This window comes from Lissotriton helveticus, chromosome 1_1 (genome assembly GCF_964261635.1).
Source record: "Lissotriton helveticus chromosome 1_1, aLisHel1.1, whole genome shotgun sequence".
NCBI classification, from domain to species: Eukaryota; Metazoa; Chordata; class Amphibia; order Caudata; family Salamandridae; genus Lissotriton; species Lissotriton helveticus.
Window position 1 is genome coordinate 1889681902 of NC_136057.1, and position 22173 is coordinate 1889704074.

Here is a 22173-nt window from a genome sequence, read left to right on the forward strand (position 1 = left end):
CCACCCTGGACACTATGGTTGTGCCCAGACCGGTAATTATGCACAGATAGCCTGTTCCAAAAGGGGACTTTGCAAGGTTAGATGTTGACCTGGGATAGACCTAATCACATTTGTGGGTACTCATAGGTATTGTCTGTAGCGTTTACTGGATCATTTGCAGTTTCACTGAATTATACATATACAGGGAAATCTGTGCATAAATGTATCAAACTGGTGTGAAACATGTGGGCCAAGTTTGAGTATCTAGGTCTCAAGAACCTACATGTACATTTATGGTTCAGCTAAAATTGTCATATTTCTTTGACTCAGCTCAGGATCAAATTCTGGGCCTTTTGTCACCCTGCTGGGCCAAGTTAATTACTCTGCTCCCAAATAGAGGGAACTAAGGCCTACCCACTCAAAAGGAGTAATAGTGCGTCATTCTGCTCCTGAGGAGGAAGGGGTGGAAACAAAATATATTGATTAGCTGTCACACTGTACCCAGGTTGGTTCAGCCCAGGCATACTGACCAAGGGAGGAATCCCAGACCTCTGGCACACACATGAGATGGCTACCTTTTGAATTGCTGGTTGGATAGTTTCTGGCAGTGATGTCAACTAGGGGCAAAGCTGCATTTTCCAGAGGAGATGTGCACACAGACCATTTGATGGTGCCATATTGGATTGTCTGACATGCTCTGCAGGAGGATTGGGATAGGGGGTGGAGGGATGATGTTGCACCCTAGGATTGATAGAAAGAGTCCTTCACCAGTGGAAAGGCAAACTTGTGTAAGCACTCCTATGCGAAAATGAATTGTTTTAGAAAGTTAGCACTCCATTAGTTGTATTTCACTAGGGTTTATTCGACATCATATTCCAATAGTGAAATGTCCATTCATTTGTATAAATTGTATATTTTCATTTTTCATTAAAATGAAGTACTGAGCATTTATTTAATTAACAGGAATATCAACAAAATCCCCGATGCATTTCGAAACTAGCCCTTCTTCAGGGGGTTCTCCCTGTAAAACAAATAAGATACACTTAATGGTCATAGAACAGAATGCGCAAAATAAAGTAATATAGTGGCCTATTGCAACAGTGTGACTAAAAAGTGATCAGTGTGTCATGCACGCAGTAAATCCAGAACTCTCATTGTGAGAAACGGTCTAAGAACATGCAGACGTGAAGCAAAAGAAACCATGTGACCAAACGTGCTTAAAACAATATACAGAATGCTCGTAAACGGAATAGAACCCGAGTGCGTGATGTCATGCCAGAAAGAATACAAATGTGCAGCTGACCAATTGTGTAACCAGGCGTGCTCGGACCAGTATGCCAAATTTACTCGAAACAACTTAATTACTCGTTACGCGTTATCATAAGGTGCGGGGTGATCAGGGAACGCGATGTCCGTGTCTTCTATGGTTTTTTTGGGTGGTCGCTGTGCTGTCTGGGCCTTTTTGGTTCCTGCTGTGCGGGCTGTATCTTGTGGATCCCTGGGTGTGGGTGGCCATGGGGGCTGTTCAGGCACCTCCTTTACACTGTTCCTCGATTTTGTTTGTGGATGTCGGGGGTGTTGGTTTAGTGGTGGTTGCCCTGCGGTTTCCTTGGCATGTTGGCCTTGTTACAGGGTTCTGGTTCCGTGGGATAGGTGTCCAGTTGTTCTGGTGCCTCCAGCCTGTCCTGTTCTTTTGGTCCCTCTGTTGTTGGAGTTGGTGGGGAGTCGAGACTCTTCGATTCCATTGGTGACAATGGCCCTGTGGTTTCTTTTTTCCTGGTTCCCTCTAGGGTGTTTCCCGATATGGTGTCTAGCGGATGAGGCATGGTGGCTGCCGGGGCATTGTTCTCTCGGCTTTGGTCGCCCCTTCTGTGAAAGCACCGCTTGGGGGGTCTGCCTGGTCTTCTTGTGCTCTGTGTTGACTATTGGATGGGGCTTGGTGTGTATGTGTGAAGGTGGCTCCTTTCCGTTTCGCTGTCTCTGGCACTCCGGCTGGCCTTTAGAGGCTTTTCGGACCTCTTGCTGGGGTTTGTTTATTGGTCTGGTCTCCTGGTCCTTTGTGGAGTGATCCTTCCCTCAGTGGGTGTGTCCCTCTTGGTGATTTCCCTCTGTTTTTTCGGGCTCTCTGGTATCCCCGTTGTCTCTTTCATCTGTGGGGGCTATGCCTTATGGCTCTGCTGGTTTTCATCCTTTTTTTCGGGTTGCTGTGTGTGTTGGCTTGCAGGCTCGGGGTCCTCGGCTCATTGTCTTGTGGGTCTTCTTCTTTCCCGTGTTTGGAGCTGGGCGTACCTCCAGAATTAGGTCCGCTGTGTTGAGACTGGTCTGTGTTTCCTGTTTGTTTGCCCTTCATTTGGGCATCTTGTTGTGATGCTCTGGGCTGATGCTTTGGCAGCTGGCCTTGTGTTTCCTTGGCTTGGTATGTCTCAATGCGTAAAGGAGATAAGCGAGAGGGGCGTGGAGGTAATGTTTCTATTACTTACCGGTGATAACATTACTCCTAGTCCTACTCTCGCTTATCTCAATTGCGGCCCGCCCTGCCTACCGGTGGCCTGGCCAACTGTGTCTACGGTGGCTTGGTAACGTACAGGTATTGTGGAGTGGGAGGTGCCTTTTTATATTGGTAGGAGGTGTGTCTTCGAGGCACAGGGGCCTCATTGTGTTATGGAGAATAGTGAGAGTAAGACTAGGAGTAACGTGGTTACTGGTAAGTAATGGAAACATTTTCTGGTTTGCTTTAAATCCATGTGTCACCTCTGTAAAGTATCCACTCTTTTGTGCAACGAGGTTACATTTTTAGCTCTGGGAAGTGGAACTCCTGCAGCGCTGGAAGACCAGCTACTGTGGAAAGAGCCAAAGGCAAGGTAAGTAAAAACTTAGAAGTCACTTTGATGGCACAGTTGAGACGATTTCCAGTGGATTGGGTCATGAGGTCGGGCAGATGTTGGGTGGTATTGTGCGTCGGAGGTCTTCTTTACCTGCCATTTAATTGCCCAGTGAAGTGTGACACCTTTGGGTAGTCGTGGTTTTAGCCAGAAACACTTTCCAGGCTTGGCTTTTCAAGCCCATAATTAATGTAAACGTTAAAACACAAGTTCCAGAATGGAAACTACTGCTGGCCAAAAAGCTATGACCAGGGCACAAGTTGGGGGTACTTTTTTCACAGGGTGGACACTGTCCACCCTGCCAAGAAGTTAGGCCCCTTTGAAAAAGATGCTGAATTTGTCCAGGTGTAATTTCCAAACACTGAGACACTTTCAGCAGCGCCTGCACTTTATCTGCTTTCAATCGGCAACAACCTGCAGGCGGGAGGGGACTCTCTTATTTCTGACTCCTGTTGGGCCCATAACAAAGGCCGAATCGGAGGGGTCATCAAGCCTCCTTTTGTTTGAGTCTCTTGGCTGGCAGCAGTCAGGAGCCTCACACTTAGAAGCACATGTAACAAGGGGAAACAAAGTCTCACACCTTGTTAGCACTTCACACATACTTAAGAGAGGCAGCTTTTCACTTTGTTCAGGCTCTGTTTAGAAGATGTGCATGCACTGTAAGAATATCAGATGTGTTGGTCTTTCCCAGTATCTACATAAAATAAATATAATTTACATAGCGCTTACTACCCTTGAGGAGGCGTTTTAATAATTTAAATATCACATTTTCTTTTTAAAGCACTATGGGTAGAGGAAGCTTTACGGTGACAAAAGGCAACATTGGTTCATGTGAAGTTTACAAAAGTGTGAAGCTTCTGCCTAAATCAGGAGGGTTTGCATGTATACTCGAAATGTGCTCCAATGTACTCATGATAGACCTGCTAAACATATATGTGAGGGCTTAAGATCTGATGTAAATTCCTGTGATGTCACGCGCCTCACGTACCACGATGTCACATGCCATGATGACACTAGCATACTGATTAATTTGGTTAGCCCCCCCACTTCTTTTAAGGACGTGTGCCCTGGCTATGACTGATTTAAGCTGTCGCACGTGACATGGGTCCACCTCGCAGCTTTGCGTTTGAGGCGATGCATTTGAATAAATGCAGATCGCTGCCAAATTGGGTATCCAATGATTCTTATGAAAGGGTGTGGGGGAACTTAATACATTTCGAAAGTTCCTGCATAATGCTTTTATTCAGAAAGTTCTCTATGTGCTTTTTTTTTAAGCTTGTGTTGCTTTGTATTATAGTGCTTGCGGCTCCGCGGCTTCCCGCAGCCCCCGCAGTGTGCCCTTCTAAGAGTGCGGCCACCTTATAGTGCCCCATTCTGGCACACCCACGCACTCCACTGGCTGGGACTCGCCAGGGCAGAAGGAATGTTTCCCATGTCCATCGTCGCTCCTTACGTCATTTCCGGGCACGGGGGGTTGGGGGCTGGGGTCAGGTACTTATACCTGCCCCCACCCAGTGGCCGTCCTCTTTATCCCCCCCCCCCCCCCCCCCGCTGTTATTTCAGGATTAGTTACTCGCATCTGCACCGGTTATCAGTACAGTGCTTCACACACCTCACGAGACCCGAGACTCTTCGTTGTGGTTAGGTAAGGGTTGTTTACATTACTGAGGTTGGTATAACTTCGGTTACAACAGTGCAGTGAAAACGGATTTGTACTGTCTCGCTTACAACTGGGCGCTTCAACTGCGGGCTAACAAGAGCCTTTTCTGTCCGTTCAGTGTAACTACCTCATCTCTCACCGACTGCGTACTCGGAGGGCTGTGTTGAGGTTTTAGAAGCGACGGAGAGCTCTGTAAGGTAAGCGCTTGTTGACCTACCAACCTCAGAACGATATAGCCGACGAGATCGCTTTATTTCGTATAGGTTAGTCCGTAGAGGATGTGGCCTTAAGGCCAGGGCTGCCGACTTTGGAACCAGGTTAGTCGCGGCGTCGGCTCAGCATCCTGTGATTCTGGGCAATTCACTTGAACTCCCCGTGCCTACCCAAAAATGAAGATGTCCTTGTGTAACACAACTGGTGCTCATGTAAAGCGCCCCAATACCTTCCAGTCGAGTTCGCACTATGCATATATATATATATATATTGCCACGTTTTGAATCCTCACTCACAGGCTTTTCCATTCCCCAATTATTTTATTTCAAATATATCCAAGATTGAGGAGACAAACCGACGAGTTTCGCTATCCCTGATAGCTTGTTCACGGTTCAGTTTGGAAAACAAACAATTCAACCAATAAAATCATTATCAGAACATCATGTGACTAGTGGTGTTTTTTTCTATATACATAGTGCATTCTGGGAATTGTGGTTTGCTCCTATGTCAATTCAACTTATATGTACAAAAGATTTTTTTTTAAATATATCTATTAAATTTGTCCACCTGCGTGCAAAAGGTATTTATAATGTGTGAATACCGGTTTTTACCCATGTATTAATTACAATTTTTAGACTTTTTCCTTATATCTTACTCCTTTTTTTACATTTTTAACATGACCCATGTATTAGCCCGATCTGTACGCCCTTTATTTTGTCATGTAGATTTCTCTTCATAGTGCGCTTTCAGGCACTACATATGATGTTTAATGCAGAGCGAAGGTCTGACTCCACTCTTTATGCCGTCATTCTTTGCCTCAATTTGATTGCATCAGGAATTTTTATCTAAGCGCATATATAGATATTATTTGGCCTAAGTTTAACTCCTCTCATGAGAGGTTTATTGTTGCTGTGATCACAGTTTTAATGTTTGTGCGCAATCATACAATGATGATGATAAAAATTATATATGATAATACAATAAGGCCCTCCAGTGGGCATTGACTAACTATTTATTGGATCGGCAATTCCAATCATATTAATATATTCTTAGTTCCTATTGCGTCTTGAGTATCGTAGTGCATATGAACTAAGGAAGGGCTCATTTAACCAAATTCCATGACTTTAAGCGGCTTATGGGTATTTATTTTGATCTCTTTTTTAATCTATTGGTTTTTATATATGTTCTAATTTTCTATATGCGAGTGTGTATAATTCTTACGCCGATGTCGGTAAGGAGATTTTTTCACCCTCCCTTTTTGCACTTACCTTAAGAGTACACTGAAAAAATATGTTCCCTATGCTCCAACAAACAGTTCACAAATTATAAATGAATATAAAGTTCTTCACTCTGGTTCAGACCAAAGGGAGTAAACGTCCTGAAATTGCGAATTTGTCTGGACTCTCTTTGCCTCAATTTTTTCTCTCTGTTCCCCCAGCTCTCACTCGGGGGTATCATTTCAAGTGCCCAGAAAGTCAGAAGCTTCCAATCGCCTTCGTGTTCCATCTCCATATGTTTAGCAATCGCGGTGCTTCGATCCTTGTTGACTGTGGCTAGTACCTGCTCTAAGATTCTCTTGTTTAATTCACATATTGTGCTCCCTATATATTTGAGGGAGCATGGGCACTCAATCATATAAACCACAAACTGACTCTTGCAAGTGATCAGATCCCTGATTTGGCATGTCTTGTTGTTAGGTAGTGCTACTTGATTCATGTTTTTAGCAATCTGGCACACCTTGCAATTGTAGCATTTTTTTTAACCATTCCATTCCCTTTGATTTTTTTAAGGGTTTGATGGTGGCTGTGGACTAGTTTGTCCTTCAGGTTTCGTGCTCTTCGGTAGGTTATATTAGGGTGATTGCCCATCATTTTCCCTACCGTTGGGTCAAGTTGTAATAGTTTCCAATTCTTTCGCAATACCTGGGCAATTTGTTTTGATTCACTGCCGTAATCCATGATTAATCTGACGGGTTCATTACTCAATCCTGTGTTGTCCTGCGGTTTTGGTTTTATCTTGAGTGTAACTTGTCGCAATTTCTGATTTTGCTTTCACCCATCCTTTCTTGATTATATGTTCTCTGTATCCACAATGTTTGAACCTGGAGGCAGTTTTCATGCTGTGTTTTTCCCACTCCAGTTCATCTGAGCATATTCTGCAGATTCTTAGGAACTCTCCATATGGAATGTTTTCGATGATTGAGGTCTTATGAAAACTCATGGCATGAAGAATAGAGTTTGTAGATGTTTCTTTACGATATAGGGTGGTATGTAATTCATTGTTCTGTACATAGATTTCAGTATCTAAAAATATTATCCTTTCTTTGTTGATAGTATATGTGAATTTGATCTTTGCATCTGTGGCATTAGTATGCATACTTATATGTATATATATATTTTTTTAATGCGAGGGCTAAAGGGCCCCCCTGTTCGTTGTGGAGTCTCCAGAGTAATTTCACCGCTCCCCAACAATCCTGGGCGGCTGCCATTTTAGATGCGCGTTTTGTGGCAGTGAAGCTCTCGGGCACTTGTTTCAGAAAGGGGCACCAAAGACTTAATTGCAAAGTAGTTGCTCATCATGCCTACCGGCTGCGCTGCTCTGGCTTGCTCTAGTGGGTGAAAAAAAGAACTGCGACTTTAGCTTTCACAGGTGAGTTAAGCCATAGAAGTCTCCGCAGTGCAACACTAGTGCCTCGCAGACACCATTGAGCGGATGAAGGGACAAACACATCCTAGCCTACTTAGCACAATCAATACAACCTCACGCACCCTTGCAGTCCATGTCCACACATTCAGGTGAGAATAGGTCACCCAGTTCCGAGCCTCTGGTTTCTCTGCATTCAGGTACTTGAAGTTTTTATTTTCCCCCTAATCGCACAGAACCGCAAGTACCATGATAGAAACAACAGACGGGCGACTATTCACACGTGACACTGGAAAATGTGAGGTTTTGAAATTGCATTTTATGTAGCGCTTGCTATCCCAGACGAGGCGTTGAAACTGTATAGTATAACGTTTTCCCCTATCCTGGATGCACGTGACGTAGAACCAAACCTACCCATAGACGGCAAGGTGAATAACCGAGTGGAACGACCTCATTGTATTGACTCTTTTAAGCAAACACGGACATTATCATAGGTAAAACCATCCTTGTCGTACAAGTCAGGGGTGGGCGTGATCCTCCATTACGTAGTGGCATACTCCTTGCACCTTAGTGAAACTCCACATATCTACCCAAAATGAGCACAGCAAGAACATCACTGTAGCCTCAACAAAATGACTTGTGGCCCACTAACAATCCCTCTACTGCTGTGAAAGATCCGGATGTGCAGGGTTATGGAGGTGTCAGTATTGTACTGGGATTCCAAATTTTCAGTATGCATTCCCAGGGTGCCTGAGGCAAAGGCTGGCTTTCCTGGATTCGCTTTGGGCGAGAACCATGCTCCTTCCGCATCATAAATGTCAACTTTTTGATGAAGGTGGGAGAGAAGGCGTGGCTCCTCCACTAGGGTGGAGGAGGTGCGTTTCCCCAATGCTTTCTGGCAGTTCGAGAAGCAGAAACATAAAATGGTAATAACTACCATTTTATGTTTCTGATTTTCGCACTGCGAGAACGCAGAAGTGTTTGGTTGGGGACGGGCGGGTCTGCTCTAGGGCAAGGAAGGAGAGGCTTGCCCACTGCTGAGGGCACTGACTGTTTGGTCTGCCCTGTGGGGTGGCCCAAACCAGTCATGCGCACTCTGCCCTTTCTCATTTCAAAGTAAGTTTATTGATAGAAAGCAATGTAATAATATATAAGATATAACAACAATGAAAGTAAAGAAGTACATACAGTATAACAATTGGAACTGGCAATTATATAAAGTATGAAATAAAATCAATTAGCCTTATCAGGTAAAGGTAACAGAACAATGTTTCATAAAAATCAGTAATATCAAGGAACTATATTATTACATAAGGTGTATCAAAATAAAGTAAGATGAAACTAGAGAATATCAACATGAAGGAAGTCACGGAGGTTTAGACACCTCTTGCTGCAAAGGAGTCTGAAACAGAGAACGCCTAGCACTTATATCAACGAATAGCGTAACAGGTGCCCAGAGGTCCGAACGTTTTGATGCCAAGTGTAATGGATACACAAATGTTGTGTCAAGTCTATGATTGTAGCAGATAGCATACCACCAAGCTTGATACAACAGTTTGGTAAAGTCCTTCCAGTTCTTGGTTATTTGTTGGAAAGCCACTGCTAATAGTAAATCTATTATCTTTATATTGGAATTGCAGTCTTTCCAAATAGGAGACATGCTACCTAAGAAAATATGCAAAATGGAAAAAGGGTGACTAGAAGAGAAAATGGAATTAATTTGAGACCATACTTTTTCCCAAAACTTTTGGACAAGGCTACATTTAAAAAGCAAGTGAAATAAATCCGCATGTGGTGAAGAGCAGGTCCAACAAGTATCTGGGAGACCAGAGTGTCTTGAACTGAGAACAAGTGGAGAAAGTAAGAGCCTGTTGTATATGAAAAAAAGTGTCTGAGTGGTGTTTGCAGCTCTAGATGATTATCGCAGCTTAAGCCATATCTTATACCAAAACTCCACAGACCGAGAAACTGCCAAATCCCCTTCCCACAATACCCCTGTCTTAGTTTTAGCTCTCGGAACAAATGAACTGTTGAAAAGTTTATATATAGTAGAGGCTCTGGTACCATGAAGTAATAGGGGTCGAAGTGTAGCCGTGAGGACAAGTTTAGGACAAGAATTATGGTGGGAATTTGTGTAATGCATATATGCAGATTGAATGGTATATGTTAGGGTGGAGTATTTAGAGTGGAAGCTTGATGGTAGACCAAAAGAAACGGCAGCCTGTGAAAAAGAGATAATTGCGTCATGATCATATAATTGACGCACCCAAATTAGGCCTCGTTGTCTCCAGGACTTCCAGAAAATGGGTTTAATATTTATTAAAATAGAGACATTGTGCCAGATGGGATTATCAAGAAAAGAGGTCAAGGAGGGAGGTGGAATGATTTTGGAAGTATGTTTGATTATGGGGGTAGATATAGACTGTGGTTTGCGTGAGAATGAAAGATATTCTTGAAATGAGAGTAGAGAAATTAATGACTGTTCAAGTGTAGTCCAAAGAGGATAGTTTGCAGAGGGCTCGGAAAGCCATCGTGCTGCCTGATTTAATAGGAAGGATTTATGGTAGAGAGGAAAGTTAGGAAAGTTTGCCCCACCTTCTGCTTTTAGACGAATTAGTTTTGAAATGGGACATTCGTGATTTCCTATGACCCCATAAAAAAGTAGATAGAATGGAGTTAATGTTTTAAGGGGATGGATAGCGGAATATTGGAGATCATATAGAGAACTATAGGAGAAAGCATCATCTTGATGGTATCTAACCGGCCCCACCAGGATAAGTATAGGGGGGTCTATTTCATGGTTAAAGTGGATAGCCTTTGTATGCAATTTTCCATACAACGAGCAATTGTGCCTGAGATAGATGAAGTAAAGTGGCGACCTAAGTATTTAATGTATGTGGAACTCCATGTAAAACCTGAATTTGCAAAGTCGGCCATAAAAGTATATTTGGTTAGGGGTAATATATCACATTTATCCTTATTCAGTTTGTATCCAGAAAAGTATGCAAAAGAATCGACTTATTCCAAAAAAGTGGGGAAGGAAATTTGACGTTGCGATAAAAATAACAAGACATCATCAGCGTAAGCCACCATTTTAACATTAGTCTGTTTAAAATTAAAGCCATGAATGTTATCATTCTGACAAAACAGAGATGAAATTGTTAAAAGGATAAAATTAGGAGTACAATGGTCAAACTGGCGAAAAGATAAAAACGGCTGCATATGCAATGGAACAATGCTGTGCCTTAAGTTGGAGCCTTCATGTGTTCCATTATGATGTTGTCTATAAAATGATGTGCTGCACGGGCTGAGCATGTCACTAGTGAGCACGCGACGTAAACGGCATTTAAACAAGGAATAGAAATGAAGTTGCACAAGCAACGGTGTGCTACCCTTCAATAAATATGTTGTTTAAAATTAAAGCCATGAATGTTATCATTCTGACGGATCTGTAACAAAAAAGGTTCTAGAGCGAGATTAAAAAGAAAGGGAGAAAGTGGACAGCCCTGCCGGACACCTCTGCTGAGGGGAAAATACAATGATATACCACCATTCGCTGAAACAGCTGCTCTTGGGTTAGAATACAGAATAGAAATGAAGGCAGAATTTTTTGGGCCAAAGCCGAACCAATCAAGTACATGAAAAATATATGGACATTCAACTCTGTCAAATGCTTTTTCTGCATTCAAAGCTATGGCTGCCAAAGGGTGAGAAGAATGAGAAGCTTTAGAAAGGATATAAAAAAATAGCCGAATATTATCCGTTATAAGCCTACCTTTTAACAAAACCAGATTGTTCCGTCCCTAACAAGTCAGGGAACTGAGCCTCCAAACGTAAAGCCAGAGCCTTAGAAAAAATGTTGTAATCAATATTGACCAAAGAAATGGGTCGATAATTTTTGCAATATTGTGGATCCTTGCCCTCCTTAAGAATGAGGCAGATGAGGGCGTCTGAAAAAGAGCCCGAAGATGCACCAGATTGTAGGAAGGCAAGTATAAGGGAATGTAATTTAGCAAATTTAGGTGTGCAAAGTGATAAAAAAATTCTACAGTGAGACCATCCGGGCAAGGGGCTTTGTCATTTTTGAGTGTTTTTAAGGCAGCAATGAGTTCTTTTTTTGTAAGATCAGTTTCCAATGATGAAAGATCTGGGCGGTCATTGGAGGTGCACTGAATCTTGGATAGAAATTGAGATATGGATTGATCAGAAGAGAGAGTTTCAGAAGTGTATAATGATTTATAGAAGTGAAGGAATTCATTTAAGATTTCTTAATCTTTGAGTTTCAGTGAATGATCTTGGCCATAAACAGAATCTATATTGAGTTTATTCTGTTTAACCTTTAAATAATTAGCTAGTAATTTCCTAGCTTTATTTTGGCCCCCATAACATTTTGAACTGGACTTTAACAAGTAATTTGAAGCATTATTGGTTGTATCTTGGTTGAATTGGAATTTGGCATTGAAAAGTTCAGATAGTCTTTTGACTTAGAAGAGTAATATGAATGTTCTAGTCTTTTAACTTTGGATAACATGGCATTAGTGATTTGTTTAGCCTTTTTTCGTTTTCGTGAGACGAACCCTATAATAAAATCTCTAGCTGATGCTTTAAATGCGTCCCACACAATATGAATAGGAATGGGGTCGGAGTGATTAAGGAGAAAATACTCATTAAAGAAGGAAGCAAAGGATGAGGTGAAAATCGGGTCTAAAAGCAAAGTATTGTTAAAATGCCATTTCTGAGATTGTTTGGGTTTGTGTAAGACATCCAAAGGTATAGTGACAGGGGCGTGATCAGATATTAAAATAGAGCCAATATCCGCTGCCATAAGTGATTGAGAGATATGGTGAGAAATAAAAAAATAGTCTAATCGTGACTGAGTATGATGTGTTGGTGAATAGAAGGAATTCTCCCTCAGAGTAGGATTACAGAGTCTCCATGCCTAAACAAGTTTGTGTTGCTTAATTGTTTGTGTAAAAAGTTTATGAGCTTTATGAGGGATGAAAGGAGTTGACGAGTTTCGATCTAAAAAAGGATCAAAAACCTCATTACAATCTCCTGCAAGGCTGAAATTGTCATCATAACACTGTGTAATTTGTTAGGCTAAGGAAGTCCAGAAGGAAGTGTCACCAGTTGTAGGTGCATAAATATTCAGGAGTGAGATTGGAACATTGTCCACTGTAAACTTAACAAAGACCCATCTACCTGTTTGATCTGTGCAATGTTATTACCTTAACCGAAAGGGACTTACAGAAAAGAATAAGAACTCCACTGCTTTTACCATCGCCCGGAGAAAAGAACCTCCCCCACCCAGCTTCCCCTCAACTTTGCAGACTCCTCAGCTGATAAATGTGACTCCTGTATACATGTAATATCCGTATCCAGTTTAGCTAAATGTGTTAGGACTCTCTGTCGCTTGATAGGTGATTTAAACCCCTGACATTCCATGATACAATTTTTAAAGGCATAAGATAAAACTGCAAATATGCGTTAAAAGCCAATTAAAACAAAATAATGAACTAAATAAACCATGTTTAACATCAATCCAACTGTATGTAAATTGAAACAACTGAAAGTGACTTGGGGCAATGACCAGTAGTTCAAGGATAAGGACAGGGACTAGAGAGACCAAGGGGATTCATACTAAGGGCATCCAGAAGACCAGAGCAAGGAAGTTTAGCTGAACTAAAAGGACCATGACCATGTCAGGGCTAGGAGGACCATAATGATTAGTACCTAGGGGTCCAGGTCTCAGATTATCACATGGGGGCAGCGCACGGGGACTGTGGTGGCTAGGAGGACCAGGACCAAAATGACCAGGCTTGGAGGAACCGAAATATTAGAAGTTGGATCCAGAGGGCCACAGTCAATGACTGCTGTCTCAATATGACTAAAAGAATGACCCAGGAGCAAGACTTAGAATACCAGGGTCAAAAAGAACGACGGACAGGAGCACCCGATTCAGGAAACCAGTTTTAGGATGGCCAGTACTAGCTAGACCAGGGCCAGGATAAAAATTAGGAGGGCCAAACCAGCAAAGAAAATGAGGACTTGGAATAGGACTAATAGCAGGGCCGACACTTAAAGGCACAGAAGGACCTAGAAGAGAAAAAAGAAGACCAGGAGCAGTAGGCCATCCATGCGAATCTAGGCCATCCCTTTAGTAAATGGTTCTTATTCATGCTTCTTAACCTGCCAACCCCTATATGGAAACACCTATTACAATGAAGCCGAAACTCTGCATGTCTTTCCCAAGCAGGCTTTACCACACATGCAAAACCACCACGCAAGTCTTTACAGCGAAGATGCCTTTACCACTAATGCCATTATAATTAATTTTGTTCTAAAGGCATGAGTGGGAAAGACATATTTGTTGTTGAAGTTTTGAAGGTCAGTGCAGGCAAGTATTAAGGCCCTCATTTTGATATTGGGCGGAATGCCAACGACAGGCCGTTGGTGGTGAGTCGCCCGACATCCAGGTCATAGGTCCGACGTCCTGTCCTGGACACGAACGGCCGCTCCCCTTGCCTCCTCCTGCGCAGACGTGGTATTGTAGCGCCTGACTCGGCTGCCCTTTCACCACCACGCTGTTATTGTAGCGCTTGTCTCTGCATTTTGGATCGTAGCGCTTGTGTGCAAAGTATTTCTCTTCTAGGAGCGATTCTGTGCTCTGGGGTAACAATTGAAATTGGCTGCATTATCATTGCCCTTGAGATCGCTAGCGCGCACATCCTGCCTGTGTTTGCATAAAAGATAAGAATATTTAAAGTGCGTCCGTTTAGTTTGCTGCATACCTTGTTGTTATTGCTGCCCTGTTGTTGTTTCTGCCATTTTCTTTAGCATCCCCTGGCCCTTCCCCCACCTCGCTCCCGCCTCCCGGCTGACCCTCCCACCCACGGAAACCACTAGCCGTCCTCGCACCCTCCTTGGAGCTGTGACCGTCCTGTCCTGGACACGAACGGCCGCTCCCCTTGCCTCCTCCTGCGCAGACGTGGTATTGTAGCGCCTGACTCTGCTGCCCTTTCACCACCACGCTGTTATTGTAGCGCTTGTCTCTGCATTTTGGATCGTAGCGCTTGTGTGCAAAGTATTTCTCTTCTAGGAGCGATTGTGTGCTCTGGGGTAACAATTGAAATTGGCTGCATTATCATTGCCCTTGAGATCGCTAGCGCGCACATCCTGCCTGTGTTTGCATAAAAGATAAGAATATTTAAAGTGCGTCCGTTTAGTTTGCTGCATACCTTGTTGTTATTGCTGCCCTGTTGTTGTTTCTGCCATTTTCTTTAGCATCCCCTGGCCCTTCCCCCACCTCGCTCCCGCCTCCCGGCTGACCCTCCCACGCTCCGCCCCCTCCACTATCCATTAATGCCTGATGTCCCAACGCGCAGCGTCCACGCGCTACGGCCGCGCCGAAGGTGCGCCAAAGGTAAGCCCGTCTACGCCCATCCGCGCCTGGACCGCGCCCAGCGCCAGACCCCCTGTCCCCCGTACCACCCACCCCTCCCGCATTACATACAACGCCTCCACCCTCTTAGCCCTAAACCCCGGCCGTCTCCCCAACTGCGTCCAAGCAGCTCCTGGACACACCCATGGACCCTTCTCTTGCAACTCCTGCAAGTTTGACGGCACCAAGAACAACTCCTCATCTACGAACACACAACAGATATCCGACCCCAACCACCTACAATGCATCCTGCTCAACACCCGCTCGGTCCACAGGCACGCCATCGACCTCTGGAATCTACTAGACACCATCTCTCGGGACGTCGCCTTCCTAACAGAAACATGGATGAACGCCCCATCAGCCCCAGACATCACCATTGCCATCCCGGAAGGATACAAGATCATCCGTAAGGACCGCACCGACCAAACAGGAGGAGGCATCGCTATCGTCCATAAGAACTCCATCCGCATCTTAACCAGCTCAGACATCAACCTTGCCAGCGCCGAACACCTTCACTTCCAGATCCACTCTGACCCCAAGACCACACTCAGAGGCACCCTCCTCTACCGGCCTCCAGGACCCCGTGCACGATTCAGCGACGACATCACTGACTTTATCACCCCACACGCCCTCCCCTCTGAGGAATACATCCTATTGGGAGACCTCAACTTTCACCTGGAAAGGAGCAATGACAGCAACGCCACCACCCTTCTGGACAATCTCGCCAACCTCGGACTCAAACAACTTGTCACCACCCCCACCCACATTTCAGGTCACACACTCGACCCTATCTTCACCTCCAGCAAACATGTCTCCTTCAGTCACACCACAGCTCTTCACTGGACGGACCACAGCTGCGTTCACTTCACCTACAATAAGACCACAATCCACAACCATCCTCAACCCACCATGCGAAGAAACTGGAACAAAATCACCATCGACCAGATCTCCTCATCGCTTCTTCTAAACCCCCCCGCCCACTCCTCAAACCCCGACCAAGCAGCCATTAACCTCACCCAATGGCTATCCAACAGCGCCGACATCCTAGCACCGTTGAAAAAACGTCATATCAAACTAGGCAGCAAAAACGCCTCCTGGTTCAACGATGATCTTAAGAAATCCAAGAAACTCTGTCGCTCCCTCGAGAAGGCCTGGAAAAAAGACCCAAACACCAGCACCAGGGACGCCTTCAAAAACACCACCCGCATACACCACCAACTAATCCGGTCTGCCAAGAAAGCCGCATTAAAAGACCGACTAGATAACAACGCCCACAACAGCAAGGAATTATTCAACATCGTCAAAGAATTTACCAACCCATCAGCCAACTCCAACGACATCACCCCCTCTCAAGCCCTCTGCGACTCCCTAGCTTCATTCTTCCACAGCAAAATCGCAGACATCCACAACAGCTTCGACAACCGACCTGGAGACCAACCTATCCAACCTTCTGCAGGACCTTTACCCCCCTTGAACATCCTTACTGACTGGAACCCAATCTCCACTGAGGACACCATCCGCCTGATGAACTCCATCCACTCAGGATCCCCAACTGACCCATGCCCTCACCACATCTTCAACAAAGCAGACTCCATCATAGCACCACACTTCCGAGATGTCATCAACTGCTCCCTCAACTCTGCCACCTTCCCGGAAAGCTGGAAACACGCAGAACTCAGCGCCCTTCTGAAAAAACCCACAGCTGACCCCACCGAACTCCAAAACTACCGCCCCATCTCGCTTCTTCCATTCCCGGCCAAAGTCATCGAGAAAGCTGTCAACAAGCAGCTCGCCGCCTTCCTCGAAACCAACAAATCCCTCGACTCCTCACAGTCCGGCTTCCGAGCCAAACACAGCACTGAAACCGCACTCATCGCAGCAACAGACGACATTCGAACCCTACTGGACAATGGAGACACAGTCGCCCTCATCCTCCTCGACCTCTCCGCAGCCTTCGACACAGTCTGTCATAGCACCCTTTTACAGCGCCTCAGAAACGTCGGAATCCAAGGAAAAGCACTGAAATGGATCACCTCGTTCCTCACCGGAAGAACCCAGAGAGTCCGCCTTCCACCATTCAAGTCAGAGGCCACTGAAGTCATCTGCGGCGTACCCCAAGGGTCCTCACTCAGTCCCACCCTCTTCAACGTATACATGAGCCCCCTCGCGGTCATCGCTCGCCAACACAACCTCAACATCATCTCCTACGCCGATGACACTCAACTGATCCTATCACTCACCAGAGACCCTAACACTGCCAAAACCAACCTGCATGAAGGAATGAAAGAAGTAGCCGAGTGGATGAAGCACAGCCGTCTGAAACTGAACTCAGACAAAACAGAAGTCCTCATCCTAGGCACCTCCCCCTCCGCCTGGGATGACTCTTGGTGGCCAGAGGCCCTTAGAAAAGCACCCATCCCGATGGACCACGCACGGAACCTGGGCGTCATCCTGGATTCCTCACTCTCGATGAACAGACAAGTCAACGCCGTTTCTTCATCTTGCTTCAACATTCTTCGCATGCTCAAAAAAACATTTCGCTGGATCCCAACCGAAACTAGAAAAACGGTCACCCACGCACTGGTCACGAGCCGCGGACTACGGAAACACCCTATACGCCGGCACCACCGCAAAACTCCAGAAAAAACTCCAACGCATCCAGAACGCTTCAGCCAGGCTCATATTAGACATCCCGCGCAAAGAACACATCTCTGGTCACCTGAAAAACCTCCAATGGCTCCCCGTCAAAAAGAGGATTACTTTCCGCCTCCTAACCCACGCACACAAAGCACTTTACGAACTTGGACCCGAATGCCTCAACACACGACTGTCCTTCTACACCCCCTCCCGCCAGCTACGATCCTCCAACCAAGCCCTTGCCACTGTACCTCGCATCAACAAAACCACCATGGGAGGTAGATCCTTCTCCTACCTGGCAGCCAAAACCTGGAACTCACTTCCCACTCACCTTCGCCTTACTCAGAACCACCTAGCATTCAGAAAGCAACTTAAAACGTGGATATTCGACAAGTAATTCCCCACCCTTCTTCAAGCGCCTTGAGACCCTCTGGGTATGTAGCGCGCTATATAAATCTCTTGACTTGACCTGACTCCGACTGCTGGATTACAATACTGGTGGTCAGAGCAATGAGCGCAGTCTCTTGACATACTCAAGTAACCTTTCAGGGCAGCGGTCAGACTCCTATCCCTTCCATGAAGGAGGTGCCTGGACAGGCACCGCCGCAAGAAGTAGGATGTCCCTTTCCAACTGTTTTTTAATGGCGGTCCCACCGCCATGGAAAGGCAGTCTGAAAGAGACTTTGGGGGCCCCAAGCCAGGCCTCCATTTCCCATGGGCCACTGCTAAGTGGTCAGGGGGACACATGTGGTGTCCCCCAAATATCATGCACTTTGTGCCAGGCACACAGTGTATTGATGATTGAAAAATTACCTTTTCTACTGCAGCTTGTGCTGGCGCCCTTTTCCGCCCCCCAGCACAACCTGCAGTAAAAAAGACCGTTTCCGACCACCTACGCAGTGGTCTTATCATATTTTGGCGAGTGGGACTGCTGACTCCTTGTCGGGTGGTCTAGTTCCTGCTCCTCCGACCACCATCGTAACGAGGCCCTAATTGTTTTAAGTAATACATGTTTTTTTACATATATATTACCTACTGGCAGTCGCTAGTAGGTAGTTATAGTTAGGACCCGATTTCTATTAAAAGCAGTTTTTGATTTGCTAATAACTTTGGGGTCATTTGACAAATCTTCACAACATTTTCAAAACTAATTTGACGCTCACCTAAACTCCTTTCTTGAAAATGTTGTGGTGATCCGTCAAGTGTGTGTAGGTGTGTATGTGTGTGTGTATATATATATATATATATATATATATATATCTATATATATCACACAACAGAAAATGAATGAAGCGCACACTCGGGAGATGTTGCTCAGTGCAGGTTTAATAACCAGTCGTTGATGACTGGTTATTAAACCTGCACTGAGTAACATCTCCTGAGTGTGCGCTTCATTCGTTTTCTGTTGTAAATGTAGGTGTACTTATATAGCGCAAACCTGTCACCCAAAGGGCATCCTGGCGCTTGCTTAGGGAACCCGTCCTGGTATTCCCCTGTGAGAAACCCCGGCAGGGTGTCCACAAGGTGAAAGTCAGGCATCCCGCCGCGAGGGGCCGTTGTGGAGATTAAGCAAGCTATTGACCAGAGTCGCAGAGTGTGAACCCGTGAGTCGAGGAGGCACCGGCGCGAGAATTATCGAGTCCGTGGAATTTTTAGCCCAAGACCCGCCGAGGCGGGGAATTGAACCCTGGTCCAGGACCGATCTCAGCTTCCGGGTCTGCCGCCTCTAACCCCTGAGCCACACTTCTCCACTTCTGTTGTGTGGTCATACGCCTGGCTCAGTGCACCACTTGACCACGGGTCAGGGATCCTGGAAGGAACTTGTTGTGGACTGATATATATGTTTAAAAAAATAAATTAAAAAAAATATATATATTATGTATACCAAGGTGTATTGATTAATCAGTGGGTGTATGAGTGCCTGTCAAGTCAAGGACATTTGTATCGCGCACAAATCACATCCAAGGAGTCTCATGGCTCTTGCAGACAGCTCTGACAAGAGAATTAAGAAGGTTTAATTTACAAAAAGCCAGGTCTTCAGCCTCTTGCGAAAGCGGCTGTGTTCAGGGATAATGCGAAGATTAAGAGGCATTTTATTCCATAAGGCGGGGGAGAGAAAAGAAAAAGCGCAACCGCCATTTCTGGAGGTTTGTATTCTGAGGGGCGTCAGCAGAGACTCATTACTAGATCTGAGTTCTCTTCGAGGCTGGTACCATCTTCGCTTTTGAGGCCCTCTCAGGCAAGTGGACTTTGTCTCCCAACAATTAGTGTGCCAGGAGGCGCTTTTGCAGAGTGGTGTAGAAAGGGGCGTGGCCTCCAAAAACCTCTCAGCAGTCCCACTGTGTGGGACTTACTGGAGGTAACAGGCGGTCTTATTGGCCCCCAAGGACCCTAAGCAACCAAGGGGACTTTATCCCCCAACCAGCAGCATCCCAGTAGGTGCGTTTTCAGAGTCATTGAGAAGGGGGTGGGGCCTCCAGTGAGTTGCCAGGTGTTATTGTTTCTTTTTTTTAGTGAATCAGGGCTGCGTAGCCCCCTTCCTTTGGCCAATGTTGGGCTTGGGGACCCTATCCCACGGGATCTGCCCCATTTTTAAATTGAGTTTTTTTTAAAACATGAGGGGACCCATCCCCAAGGTGTCGGCCTCTAGTCTGTGTGATTTGGTCCCACTCAGGGCACATTTATACTTTATTGGAGGCCTTGGGGGGAGCATGAAGGCCCCACCGATGTGCAGGAGCCACCATTGCTTTTGGACAGCGGGAGCTGCTGAACATGCAGCTCTCTCTGTCCAAAAGGAATTCTGCTCCGCTTTCAGCAAGCAAGAGCATTTTCAATGCTCTCGCTTACTGAAGGTGTAGCAGCATTTGGTGTGGCTTGCAGGAGCGGTAATGCTCCCACCAAGCCATAATAAACTGCAATGTCTCAGGAGTGGGCACCCCCAGGGCCACCTTGAGGGGTGGCAGTCCCCAGGGCCATAATTGTCTCCACGCAGCCCCCTTCCTTCCTTTTTTTCATTTGCCCCAGGGAGGTGGTGGTCCCTGGGGTTGCGGGGACATGTGCACCCCGCATTCAAATTTTCAAAAGCCAAGAGGCGGTAGCGGTCCCCAGGGCTGCTGAGGGAGGGTCTGCGTGGCCCCTCTGCTCTCTTTCATAATTAAAGTGCTGGAATGGTGGTGGCCCCCGGGGCTGGGTACTAAAATTTAAGGATCGTAGGAGCCCCTGCTTTGTGGGTTTATTTTCATTTACGGCTGGATACATGGATCCTGCCAAATTTGTAATAAGACCCATTTTTTTTTTGGGTCCTCGCAGGGGTCCCCCCACAGAGACTAGCAGATCATTGTGTTTTTACCCTGCTTAGATTTTTAACTACCTAACAGATTTACACCAAATCACAAAAAAACACGCTTTCTGGACCAACATCTAGCTTTCTGCCAAATGTGGTGTAATTCTCTTCAATGTTCAGGCTGTAGTTGTGTTAAAAAAATGAAAAATCTCCATAAACATAAAATGGGGAAACCTTGTTTTGGGACCCCACTTTTCTTGGCCCGCTTGACACATCACTCCAAAACTTTCAGCACAGCTGCTGAACCAAAAAGGAGAAGTTTGTTTGAAAATTATGTGCAGATTCGTCTAGCGGTACCAAAGTTATTGGCAAAACAAAAAATGTTTTACCTATGGAAACTTGGTCCTAACTATAACTAGTATCGCTATCACCAGCAGGTAATATCTATAGATAGATATATTAGGGAAAGGTTTTTTAGGGTTTAGGGTGGGTAGGAGTATAAGTGTCTTTGAGTTATAAGACATTTTTAGGGTTTAGGGTGGGTTTGGGGTTTTGGGTGGTAAGGGAATTTCTAGAGTTTGGGTTTTTAGGTGGTAGGGATTTGTTTGGGTTTGGAATTTTGTGTGACAAGGATACATTTAGAGAGTATTAGTTTTTGTGTTGCAAAGGTTTTTTTAGGGTTTAGTGTGGGTATGGGTTTTGGGATTCAAAGGGTTTTTTAGGGTTTAGGGTGAGTATGGGGTTTGTGGTAGTAAGGGAATTAATAGGGTTTAAAGTGGGCTTAGGTCTTTGGGCAGCAAGGTAATTTTTAAGGTTTAGTGTGGGTATGGTTTTTCGGTGGCAAAGGGAATTTTAGGGTTTAGGGTGGTATGGGTTTTGGGGGTTTAGGGTGGGTATGGGTTTTTGGACAGCAAGGGTATTTTTGCGGTTTAGGGTGGGTATAGGTTTTAGGATGGTAAGGGAACTTTTTGGGTTTTAGGATGGGTTTGGGTGTTTGGTGGTAAGGTACATTTTATGGTTTAGAGTAGGTGGGAAGGATAATTGTAGGGTTTAGGGTAGGTATGGGTTTTTGGGTGGCAAGGGTATTTTAGGGTTCAGGGTGGTATGGGTATTTGGGTAATGGTTATGGGGTGTCCAGGGGTATTTTTAGGCTTTAGGGTGGGTATTAGTTTTTGGGTGACAAGGGATTTATAAGGTTTAGGGGGGGTTTGGGGTGCAAGGGTGTATGCTTGTATATGTGTATATATGTATATGTATATGTGTATATATATATATATATATATATATATATATATATATATATATATATATATATATATATATATATATATATATATATATATATATATATATATATATATATATATATATATAATTTGCAAATGAGAAGAGATCTCCTTAAGGTTCTTTTCCCCGTCTAATCATTTTGGCAGCC

The 22173-nt window shown here is 45.0% G+C and overlaps 1 protein-coding gene across 3 annotated transcripts in view; it reads left to right on the top strand.

Annotated features, from left to right (window-relative positions):
* Nucleotides 1-4421: 4421 nt before the first annotated feature.
* The window catches only part of LOC144775490 (dimethylaniline monooxygenase [N-oxide-forming] 2-like), a 205981-nt gene continuing 188229 nt past the window's right edge, over nucleotides 4422-22173 (top strand). For 2 of the 3 annotated variants that reach the window (XM_078659232.1, XM_078659233.1), the window contains exon 1: nucleotides 4422-4506. The gene's annotated coding sequence lies outside the window, so the exon portion shown is untranslated. Of the gene's footprint in view, nucleotides 4507-4622; nucleotides 4719-22173 lie in introns of those variants that run through there. The other variant, XM_078659231.1, reaches the window with a different exon arrangement.